This window comes from Lissotriton helveticus, chromosome 9 (genome assembly GCF_964261635.1).
Source record: "Lissotriton helveticus chromosome 9, aLisHel1.1, whole genome shotgun sequence".
NCBI lineage: Eukaryota > Metazoa > Chordata > Amphibia > Caudata > Salamandridae > Lissotriton > Lissotriton helveticus.
The window spans coordinates 419,637,600-419,649,810 of record NC_136070.1 but is presented as its reverse complement, the minus strand read 5'-3'; the positions used below and the strand labels follow the sequence as shown (position 1 = coordinate 419,649,810).

The 12,211-nt window shown below is 47.1% G+C and overlaps 1 protein-coding gene across 1 annotated transcript in view; it reads right to left on the bottom strand.

Annotated features, from left to right (window-relative positions):
• DYNC1H1 (dynein cytoplasmic 1 heavy chain 1) overlaps positions 1–12,211 on the bottom strand; it is a 1,596,152-nt gene that overhangs the window by 1,363,938 nt on the left and 220,003 nt on the right. The window lies entirely within an intron of this gene.

Sequence of the window (12,211 nt, the reverse complement as noted above, 5' to 3'; positions counted from 1 at the left end):
TTAGAGCTCCGCCATCTCAGGTGACATCACCTGTACGACTAAATACTCCTGCTGTATTATCGGTCCTGAATACTCCACAAGCTGCTCCTCTCTAGGAACCAGCCTCTTCAGAGGAGGAGGGGGAATTGCATGATACGGCCTTGGAATGGGACGATTACAGAATGTCATCCCCTGCCTCATCAACAGCCCCTCCGGTAGATTCAGCACAAGAGGATATTGGGGGATTGCACAATTTGTTGCAGCGTGCAGCGAAAAGATTTGCTATAATTGTGCCTTCCAAACAAGCTGTCTGCTTTTTACACGGTTATAAAGAGCCTTTTCGTAAGTCAGTCAGAGCTATTCCCATAATAGATTACATCAGGGATGAAAGTATTAGAATCATGAAAAACCCAGCCTCAGTACCAGCGGTACTGCCACGTCTTGATAAAAAGAATAAAACCACAGATGACGCCCCAGCGTGCCTCACAAGGTCACCCAAAACCAGAGTCTGAGTAATGCAGGCCGCCCAACGACGCTCCAAAACTCCTGCAGCGCCTTTATCTGCACCTCCGGAGAGAGAAGGCAGATGTTTGGATTCCATTGGCAAAAGGTTCTCAGCGATGTCAGCACTAACAGTTAAAGCTGCAAATTCCATGGCGATTCTAGGGTTCTACGATCGCCAAATGTGGTCGGACATTGCCTCCTATATCGACCAACTGCTGGAAGATGTGAAGGAAGAAGCAAAAAAGATTCTGCATGAAGGATAGGGGGCATCCAATGAGATAATAGTTCAGCTATGGATGTCACTGTGACATGGTTTGGGCAATTGGCTGGAGGTGTAGTTTTGCACAGAGAGGGAATGCTTAAAAGCCAACCCATTCCGTCTAGAGGTTCAAAAGAAGATACTGGACCTTCCATATGACGGGAAAGCTCTTTTCGGAAGTCATGTAGAGGAGGCCCTCAAAACCATCAAGGCAGACACAGATACTGCCAAGTCAAATTCAAAAAGCTTTATTCGAATTCAGTATAAAAGCATACAGGGTAAAAACGCAATAAAAACAAACATCAATTATATTCATTACAAAGTCCCTATATGCACAAGGTTAAGAACAAATCATTATACTAATAAAATCATTTTTACAATACATCATAAACAAACCCTAGCAGCTTTGTTACAGGGCATGGTCGTGGCAATTTCTATTCGCTCAGTTGCTTAGAAAATGGAGTAAGTTTAGATGTTGTGGCGACACGTTTTAGAAAAATAAGGCAGATGTCCTTCAGAGGAAATGAGGGAGAGAAATACATAGGTTATTCCTTTGGTAAAGACCATCCACGGACTTAATGTCAGTCATTATCATTTTTAATTAATTACAAGAGCCCTTCTTTAAACGGATTTAACAAGTCAGGGAACCAGGTCTGAACCTTGAGATTAAGCAAATCGATTATGGGTGGGTGGTGTATGCTTATTAGATCCAGGGCCACTTCTACCCGTCCCAAAATTATATTGTTTGTATGATCTTGCAGGGGGCAGATATGTGGCTCTGGGGTAAAAGTCATACAGTTCCCATGTTCCGATTGTCCCATCACCCATTTGTGGCTGCCAGCTTCGGAGATGTTGGATGACTCGAGGGTCCCTAAAGTTGACCAATACCAGGTCTCCCGGTATGTCCTTGGGGGTAGATCCCAACCACCCTACCTTTCTAACATTTAAGATCGTTCCATCTATATTGGGTGGCAAGGGTCTATTCTTTGTCAACCAAAAAGACACCTTGTTTGCCAGATCTGCTGGTCTTTCAATTTTGCTATTAGTAAGCTCGGGCACACCCGAGAGGATGGACACAAAGGGAGCTGCCTCCGGCGGTAGATCTATGTGTTTAGCCCTTCTTTGCATATTACCATGGGTTTGGGACTTCCCCTCTTTCTGCGTGGGTGGTTTAATCTGCCCATCTCTGGGTGCAGGATTCTGAGTTATTGAGGGGTTTGATATAACTGATGTTTTAGATGTTTTAGAGGCAAGTGCATGAGTTTGTATGATATTTCTTTGTACGGGGAGGATGGGGGTGTCGGTAGTGACTAGGGTCTCAACTTGATTATTTCCTTCTATTCTTTTTATGATTGTTAGGTTTGACCTGGTGGTTTCCTCTATGGAACAGAGCTTTTGCCCTATAGCCTCAATTCTTTTTTCCAGTGGGGAAATTAAAGACCTGACCAGGAGTTCGATCTGGGCCAGTAAGTCAGATAGTGTAGTATTTGCAGTCAGGTCCAGATATGAGCTTACCTCAGATGTATTTGGGGTGTTGTTAATGCCCGAAAGGGGATTTTGATGCAATCTTTGTATTTTAGCTAATCTTCCCCTCTGTTTAGGGCCTTTGCGCTTTCTATTTGGATAGGGTACCTGAACATTTACTAGCTGTTGTGTAGTGTCTGTGGGTATTGATGAAGGGGGAATACCAGAGTGGCTTGAGTTTAGTTGAGATGTGGTAATAGACTGGGGACTAGTATTACGCGATGCATCTGCAGGAGCATTTATTAGGTCATTCCAGTCTTCAACGTTGGTATACACGGTTTTACAGAGCAGATTTAGTTCCTCCAGTAAAGAAAAATTTTGGGTTTGATCTGGTGACACCATGGCTGAGTGGTTACTGGATATGGGTTCTATGGAGAGACTCTTTTCTACTCTTTCTATGACTGACTCGATTGCCGATGTGGTCCTGATTAGATAGTTGTCCAATGTCCCTTTCCGTTGCCCCTCCTGGAGGTTGTTATTCATGCGGAGCCCTTTGTCAGTCATAATAGGGATAGTTTTATGAAAATATATATATGATAAGACAACAACAGGGGGCTAGGGAAAAGCGCACGTACACCAATAGTCTGACAACAGGGAGGTCAAGGGGTAACCCAATGGGGGATATCGAAGAAGGTATAGTGACAGACAATATGATGGAATAGTTCGTTCGTAAAAAATACCTCCCTTTTACAGTGAGCCAAAGGCGGAAATCATTGGGGACGATGCAATTCAATCAATGCAACCGTTGCCTAAACCATATTGTTAAATTCAACAAAAACCAAGTTTGACTAAAGGGAAACAAGAACTACGTGACCACGAGAAAATCACCGAGTCTGTATTACTTTTAAAAATAATGATTAATAAGTGGAATAAAACGGATTACTTGCCTTCACTCTAAATTTTTTGATAGGCTATGCTGTACGGGAGTGGTGCACGCTTGAGCACCATGAGAACTAAGGGATTGTCCTAATGTGCTTTGGGACAGAACACAAGCCAAATTCAGCACGCCAACTTTCTGCCTTGGAGTATTTCTAACAGCTTTATTACACAAATTGAAGTGCACCAATTCGAATGACACATCCATGTGTGCCATGCCTACAATCCACTGCATAAGTAAGCCACCCCTCTAGCTGGGTGCACTATAGCACTGGTGTGGGTACAGGGGCATGAGCCCTGTACCCATACAGTGACTAAGTCCATTCTTAGCCATTCTAAGTGCAGTAAAGCCATGAAGAGTATATGGTCTGGGACAAACTTTACAGCTCCATAATGGCTTTACTGAAATCTGGGGCAGGAGGAATCCTTGGTGACTTTCTTTTTAATCCTTCCATGAAAGTTTTGATTTTGGGATCCCTCAATAGTGACTGTAAGAAACTGGCTCTATATATACTGCCCAAAGTGAGGTACAGTGTATATAGAGTCCAAGGGTCTCCAGAGGTTTGGCGGCGGTTAAAGTTAGATAGAACCTTACTCTCTAAAGTGGTAGCTTGGTCGAGCAGTAAGGCACTATCAGAGGACCGTGTTAAGCATTTGATGTACACAGAAGCAAATTAATTCACACACTCAAAAACTGAACTATAGGCCTATTATTTTTGTATAAAAAAATATACTGTTTATTTTTAAAACTAAGCAAGCCTGGCACAGGTAAGCATTAAACTACTTTTCAGATATAAAATGCTGTTGTTGAATACTTTCAAAATACAGTAGGACTTTGTACCAATTCGAGTTTACAGGGGTTGCAATGCAATGCACAAACTTAGTAGACTCAGTACAAAGGAATCAATATGCTTTTCAAGTAAAATGTAGTTAATTACTTTTCGGATTACTTTTACTAACAGTGCTGGCTCCTAGTTTTAGTACTGGGACATTTCCTGAAAACAGTCGAGCAAATGCGTTTTAGTTAGAGGTACGATTGTTAAAGAATATTCTTTTATTTCAAAAGTTGATACTTAGAAACATTTTCACATAGAACCACCAATGTTATCCTATGGAAGGAAATTCAATTCACAGGTAAGTTACTTTGCAGTTACTTTTCTTACTCAGTGCTGGATACCTAGATTCAGCACTGGAACATTTCCTGAAAACAGTTGAGAAAATGCGTTTTGGTTATTTGTGTGATTTTTAAGGAATATTTTCTTAGTTTTCAAAAGTCGACACTTAGAAACTTTTTGGGAGAAAAAGTGTCAATGTTATTCTATGAGGAAAAACAGGATATCGGTTTCGAGCTAAGTAATCGGTCTTTGGAGCTAGGGTTCTGGGGTTAGACTCAGGGGTGTCCCAGGGTTAGTGATGCACTGTTGTTGCACCCTCAGCAGCACTCGGCCAGCCGGGTGCAGAGTGTTGAGGCCCAATGTTAACCTACGGAGGATAGGGGGGCTCCGGTTGGTGGCTGCTGGCAAGCAGGCCACGGGGTTGTGGGAGCAACTTCGCACAGAAGGGGCACCCTCAGCGGCGCTAGGGCGGCCGGGTGCAGGGTGCTGTTTTGAGATCGAGTGCATTGTTGATTTCAAAGGAGATTCTCCGGGACAAAGAACACTGTAGGCTCGGGGACGAGGATCTTCCAGGAGCGACCACCACTTCTAGGGGTAAGTTGGGATGTTGAGGGTTGGTTAGGCACCACTGAGTTGGGCACACGGCTGTGGGGCGTCGGGTGCAGGGGTGCCTTGGGACGTTGGATTTTCTTACCCACTCTGGTCGCGTAGGGGGGGGGGGAGGTCCTCTGGATTGAGGGTGCAGGCGTCGTCTGGAAGCTTGAGGCAGGTCAGGGGCAGCCAGATCTTGGGTCAGGATTGCCGGGTGGACCTCCTCGTGGTATTTTTCCGCTCGAGCCGGGTTCAGCGGGTGCAGAGTGGGCTGGATTTGCGGTTCCTGGCTGGCACCAGAAGCTGCAGTTCAAACACGTCCGGTGTTCACGGGAGAAACAGCTTGGAAAGTGAAGGCAGGCAGGTCGTCCGGGGTTATTGAGGTTGCTGGCCGCTGGACACGCCAGGGTGTTGCAGGAGCACGTTCGAGGGGAGACAGGACTGTAGGGCTAGGGCCAAGTCGGTGGGTGTCGGCCTCTTGTTCGCTCTGCACAGCTTCCCGTCCTTCTCTTCTTTTCTTGTGGTTGCTGGATCTGAGGAAGGAAGGTTCAGGGTGCCCCTAAATACTAAATTTAGGGGCATTACCGGTAGGTAAAGGGCAGGGACCAATGGGTCCCTTCTCTGGGGTGTGTACACTCCAATTCTGCCACTCTCCAGTGGGAGGGGGGGGCAGGAGCCTGTCCATGGTTGCCTGGGTCCCCCATCCTCAAGATGGAGGGGACTTGAGGTTGTGCCTCACCTAACCTCCGCCACCTTAGGGGTGCAGTTGACAGAAGTGGGCACAGCTCTCTTCCTCACTTGTTTTTCCCGCCGGTTCTCCCACCCGAAGTGGGGGGTAGAACCAGTGGGGACCAGTTGCTGAAAGCAGAAAATGGTCTGGAGAGGCTGACAAAGGCGGCATTGCCTTTGAAGCTTCTCCTTCGTGAACCCTGCCCATCCTGGGGAAGGAGGCTTGGCACCTCGTCCCAGGATGTGCTCGGTTTCAGGTCCCGAGAGCAGCAAGCTCTCGACTCAGGGGTCCAGAAACATGTCTGGTGGTGGCAGCCTAGGCAGCCACTCAGTCATGTCCCTGGAGGTTTGTCGAGTTTCAGGGGGCCTCTCCAAGATGCCCTCTGTGGTGCTTTTTACATTAAATCCCACCATGGCATCAGTGTGGGTTTAATGTGCTGAGAAGTTTGATACCAAACTTCCCAGTCTTTAATGTAGCTATTGTGGTGTTGTGGAGATCGTGATGACAAACTCCCAGCACCATATACTGTTAATGGCAGCACTGCACTTACAGTGCCCAGGAATGGACTTGGGTACTGTAGGGGTACAGGGCTCATGCACCTGTACCCTCACCACTGACATAGGGCACCCAGCTAGAGGGGTGACGGATGTATGCCAGGGCAGTGGTTTGAGGGCATGGCACACAGGAATGTGTGCCATGTCGACTCTTCACTTTGTTCTGCACTCAGACACGCAGCCTGCAAAGGCAGTGCGTGAGTGTCAGGGTACAGGGTACAGGGCTGACAGGAAGGCTCGTGAGGTAGTGGAGATGCACGCTCAGGTGGAGCGGAAGATGGCACAGAAAGAGAAGAAAGAGGAGAAGTTGCAAGAGCTGGCTCAGATCGCCAGAGAGAGACGAGCAGGCATCAAAACCCATGTAGAGAAAGCGGAGGATGGTGAAGCTCGTGAACGGGAGGAAATCCGCCAAGACCGACGGAAAGATAGACAGCACGACAGGAATATCTCACGGGCTGCCCCTGATAAGAGATCTAAATTGCAGCGAAATGAAGATCGAGATATTAGTGAAATAATTGCCTTAGGGCAGCCTAACACTCGTCCCACTACAGAGGTCCAATATGACCAGCGACTCTTTAACCAAAACAAGGGTATGGACAGTGGCTTTGCTGGAGGAGAAGATGAGGTTTACAATGTGTATGACCAACCATGGCGAGGAGGTAAGGAGGTGGCACAGAATATCTACCAGCCAAGCAAGAAAGCAGATATAGACATCTATGGAGACGACCTGGATACGCTAATGAAAACCAGCAGGTTTGTTCCTGATAAAGAATTTTCAGGCTCAGACCACCGACAACGACGTGAGGGCCCTGTACAGTTTGAGGAAGATCCTTTTGGTCTTGATAAGTTCTTGGAAGAAGCCAAACAGCACAGCGCGTCAAGAAGGCCTTCTGATAGTAGCCGGTCAAAAGAGCATGACCATGAAGGCAAGAAGAGGCTGAAAGGGTAAAGGAAGTATGTGAAACCCAGGACAGACTAGATATTATTAACTTGCTGTGATCCAACATGTTCTGAACAGGACATAAAGGTTTTCCTTGATATGGAAATGAACAAAGAAACTTTGAACGCAATTACATTCACGTTGGAATGTAGCTTTAAAAAAAGCAGTTTTTAAAGTAGCATTAAACCCAAACATGCATGCCTCTCTGTCCAAGGCTCCTGTGGTATACAGTGGTGATGAATTATATTTGCTACGTATGTAGCTCAAGACAGTAAGGCCATAACTGTTATATTTAAATAAGGGGCTTGTAACTAAATACAAGCAATGTACATATTTACTTAGGCTGCCAAGTATCTCTATTTGTAGGGTTTCCCAGTGTAGCTGACCTCACATACATTAGGCATCCAAATCTGCTTGCATTCTCCCTTATTATCCTACTACACGGTCAAGGTGATTGTATACAGGATTCCCCCCTGAGCTCCTGAGGCAACCCTCTTGCTCTGTTTCGCAAAGCATTGAAAACCTGGCTTTTCTCTGAAGTGTATCTGTAAGAACCTCTCTGGTTACTACACTTTACCTGACCTGCTTATGCGCCTTGATGCCCTTGGGCTAAGTTGCGCTTTGGAAGACTCCTTTCCTTTCATTCAACGGTGGCACAATAAGTGCTGCAGCCCTTAGGGGCCTTCTCTGGTCACAGTGCCCTGGGTACCTGTGGTACCATTTACCAGGGGCTGACATGTGGCCAGAGATGCCAATTGGGTTTAGGCTTCAATGCAGTTTTAGGGAAGAAACATAGGCCCTGGGCACCTGATTAGCAGGAGCCCAGAGCACAGTCAGTCAAAGTACATCAGCAATTCAGCAACCAGTGTGGGCATACCATGCAAGAAAGAGGGCACTTTCTCACAGTTACAGATGTTGTCTATTATGTAAGTATGCAGCTACTCCTGCAAGGTGCAAACGATTAGATGTGTAAGCTAGTCCAGTTTGCTGTAAATGTAAGAGATAACAGATAATGTTTTGTATAGGATCATCTAAAGGATTGATTTGTTGTTATTGCAATATATAACAAATCTTTTCAATTTTTCTGCATAGCAAGCTCTGGTGGTAGGCCTTCGTACTTCCTTTAGAATATTCATACAATATGGTGGGAAGTTTAAATAACCAAACTATGACTTCAGGAGCCAGATCACTAGATACTAGAATTAGTGTGAGGGATGTATGCCCGAGTTTCCTAACCACACACGGACTGAGCGGGAGAGGCGGAAAAGCATAGGCAAATATCCCTGATCAGTTCATTCATAGGGCATTGCCCTTTGAGAGCGGGTGTGGTAACCTGGAGACGAAGCTTGGACATTTTGCGTTTTTGGCTTTGGCAAACAGGACCATCTGTGGAAAACCACATTTTTAAAAGTAGGGAAGGATAACTTGGGGATGAAGTTCCCACTCGTTAATTTGCGGTCTCTTTTTGCTGAGATCGGCAATTTGAATGTTTACTCCAGGAAGATGTTCTGTCAGAAGATACATCTTGTGATGGATTGCCCAATTCCAAATGTGTCCCGCCCTGTTTCTGCACAGAATACATCGCTGTCATGTTGTCTGTTCGGACTAGGACAGTTTTGGCTACGAGGTGAGTGTGAAAAGCTTTGAGAGCTAGAAAAACTGCTAAAAGCTCTATATAGTTGATGTGGAGACTTTTGTGCATGTATTGTGTAACCTTTGAGACGAGCCCCCTCAACCTGTAAGAGATGCGCCTCCTATGAGCACAATAAGTGGATTAGGGTTGATGAAAGGCCGGACTTTTGATACGTTTTGTGGGTTCCAACACTGCAGAGAGTGATGGGTACGGCCGTCTACCAACACTAGATAGGATAATTGACCCTGTGACTTATTCCACTGACGTGCTAAGCACTCTTGTAGGGGGCGCATGTGAAGCCTTGCATGGGGTACAATTACGATGTAAGACGCCATAATTCCCATCAGTTACAGTAAAACTCTGGCTGTTAAAGCTTGGTTGGGTTGAAACTGTAGAATCATAGCTTGAATATTGCTTATTCTGGCTGTAGGAAGGTGGATACCTGACTACGGTTGCCCCCAACTTTTTGCCTAGTGTTTTGCTGGTTTCTGACTTAGTTGGCCTGGGATCTTGCTATCCAGGACCCCAGGCTTCCTGCTCTCTCTGTTAAAATGGACTCCATGTACCCTAGGTACATATCTAATTGGATACGGAGTCACCTTATCAGTCCCTGTATAGTATACCTTAGGTATCCAGGGCATAGGTGTACCCAGGGACTACCAGGGGCTGAAGCATGTATTATGCCACCCCTGGCTGGCCATCCAAAGCTGACACAACTGGCTGCAAGACAGCTGGGGCAAGGTGGTGTAATCACCCTTTGCTTTAGATATAGTATACCTATATCTAACTCTAAAATGGACACATATATTCCTATCAGTCACTCCCATGGCAGGCCTTATCAATCCTGAAGGCAGAGTGCTTGGAATTATGTGAGATGGTGCTCTGGCATGAGCTGAGCCCGTTTGCAGCTTGCGGAACCAAGTCCAAATAGCTGTTCCATGATAACGCTATACCATATACCCTTAAGTGCATTATAATCCTCGCGGATAAATGCTAACTTTGGTATAGCATTGTCAAAACATGTCGAGTAAGGTGTCATACGAATTGGAATACTAACCCCTTGCCAATTCTGGCGACGGGGTTAGCATTCCACCCTTCTAGAGGGACACGACATGTATGTAACTGTGAACCCCGGTTAAGGTCAGACACAGCCTCAGCTCCACAAAATGGATGCTGCCACCGAGACACAAGTCTGCCCTCCTGCTGCTGGGAGTCCTTCCAGCAACGGAGGCCTGGACAAAGGGTTTCCTGTCAAGGGCGGTGCTAGCACCATCCGAGACAGGATTTTGTGTATCCCAGGTAGGCAGGGCTGAAAGGAAGGTGACTGCAAGTGGCACCCCGGTGCTCACTGTGCATATGCCGGCTCAAACCAGTTCCTGGGGCACCCCAGCCCCTGAGCTGGGGAGAGACCGGACAAAGGTGTAACCACCCCCCTCCTGGTCCCACCCATAGGGCAGGACCTAGTCGCGTGCCAGCCCCTTTTCTTAGGATAAAGGTAGGAGCAGGCCCCCTTCCCAAATTAGATCATTCTGAATCTTGAACTAACTCTTGACTTTTCTGAAGACTCTCCCTTGTGGCTAAGGAGTAGCCACCCTGCACCAGCAGGCACCATCGAAGCTCTTGCGGTTTGCTGAACTTCCATCCTCCGGATCAAGACTGCCCAGCTCGACGAGACCCGGATTCCCTGCCATCTCTGACCTCTACCTACATCATCCAGCCCAGCTGAGATTCGTGGGTGCGACGAGACCCGTGGGACCGGCCATCTTCAAGACCTGCACGACGCTTCACCAGCACGACCCCCGAGAGACCCTCGAGTAAGCGCACTGGGGTTTGAGAAGCCCTAACCCTAAGCAGCTCCAGCACCGAAGTCCAGCCTCCCAGCATCCACGAGATCTGCGTGGGGCCCTTCTGCTTCTTTGCTGCTTGCCACGTTGTCCGGTCACTTGCCCGTTGGCTAGTGACCCTCTTGACGACGTACCACGACGTTTTCACCACTGGTCTAGGTCCCCTAGACTGGCCCTTGCTTCTTGTCCAACAAGAAGTGCCCTGGACCCTCCTGGTCCACTCCAGACGCCATCTTGACTCCACCGCGTGGGCTTGCCTTTGCCAAGGGTTGTAGCTCAAATCCTGAGTCCAGCATCGCCGACAGCCGACAGCCTCATGGGACAGCTCGCACCTCCAGCCTGGACGCCGACAACGCCTCCTAGCCCGTGTGACTGCAGAGTCCAGCGTCGCCCACTCACCTGGTCGAGGTGACTTCATCCGGTGCCCACATAATCACTGGCTAGTGATTAAGAACTAAGTCCCCTCTGCTTTCAGGTCGTCTCCTTCACTGATCCAGCCTTGGATCACACCGAACTTCTTCACTGGTCGCCTGCCAGCAACAACTTCTTTCAGGCTCCATAGACTTCAACGAGGATTCCCGACGTCTTTTGAACCCTATGCAGCCGCGCTCTGGGCTAGGTAACTTGAGTATTTCAGTACTCCAGCACAGGTTCACTATCCAAGTGTCCAGATCCTTTGTCGTTTTTAGTCTACCTAGTCGGATTCGTCCGGAAACAGTAACTTTAGAAACGCTAGCATCCATAGACTTCTTCCCGCATCCCGCGTGAGTGTGCATACTCTGCACCCGATCTCCCTAGGCCTCCTGCTCGTAATCTTAAGGTTCAGTAGTGTAGTCCTAGCGATCCTGAAGCCTCTGGATCTTGTTACTTACCTGCTAGTATTTCGCATTCCACTTTTTGTGTATATGGTTTTTCGTGCCCCTCGGGCATCGGTGTAAATTGTGCAACTTGAAGTATTTTCGTAAGAGTTTTGTATTGTGCTTAGCTCCCTGACTCATAAAGAGTTCAGGGTAGACTTGTTATAAATAAATATCCTTTATTTTCATAACAACTTGTGTGGTGTCCTTTCACTTGGTGTTCAAAGGGTATATGTGATGGTAAAACAGCTGGCTTAACACGCCCTCTAGAGTTTAGCCTGAAGACTGCTCGTGTCCATGCTACTAGGATAGCTGGTCTGAAAGGTTGACTTACAACCAATCATCAATAAGGGTTGTTTGGTATGATACAAAGTGATCACTAGAATAGTGAGCACTATATATCAGGCCAACTTCTCACACTGGCTACAATGGGAGAGGCTAGAGCTGTGACTGTGTCCAGACTGGCTCCTAGGTAAGACTGCATCTGTGATGGAGGCAGGTGAGATTTTTGAGCACTGATGGTGAACCCCAGTTGATGAAGTAGATCTATTGTGACCGGAGTGTGTTGTAGACAGTTCTGGTTTGATAAGCCAGTCGTCTAGATAGAGGAATACGTGAATCTGCTGTCTTCTGAGATAAGCGGCAACTACTGCGAGGGATTTGGTAAAAACTCTGGGTGCTCTAGTCACTCCGAATGGAAGCACATTGAACTGGTTATGCTTGCCTGCCATCACAAATCCGAGGTATTTACGCTGAGCCGGATGAATTGGAACAGGAAAATTTGCAACTTTTAAATCCAGAGTAG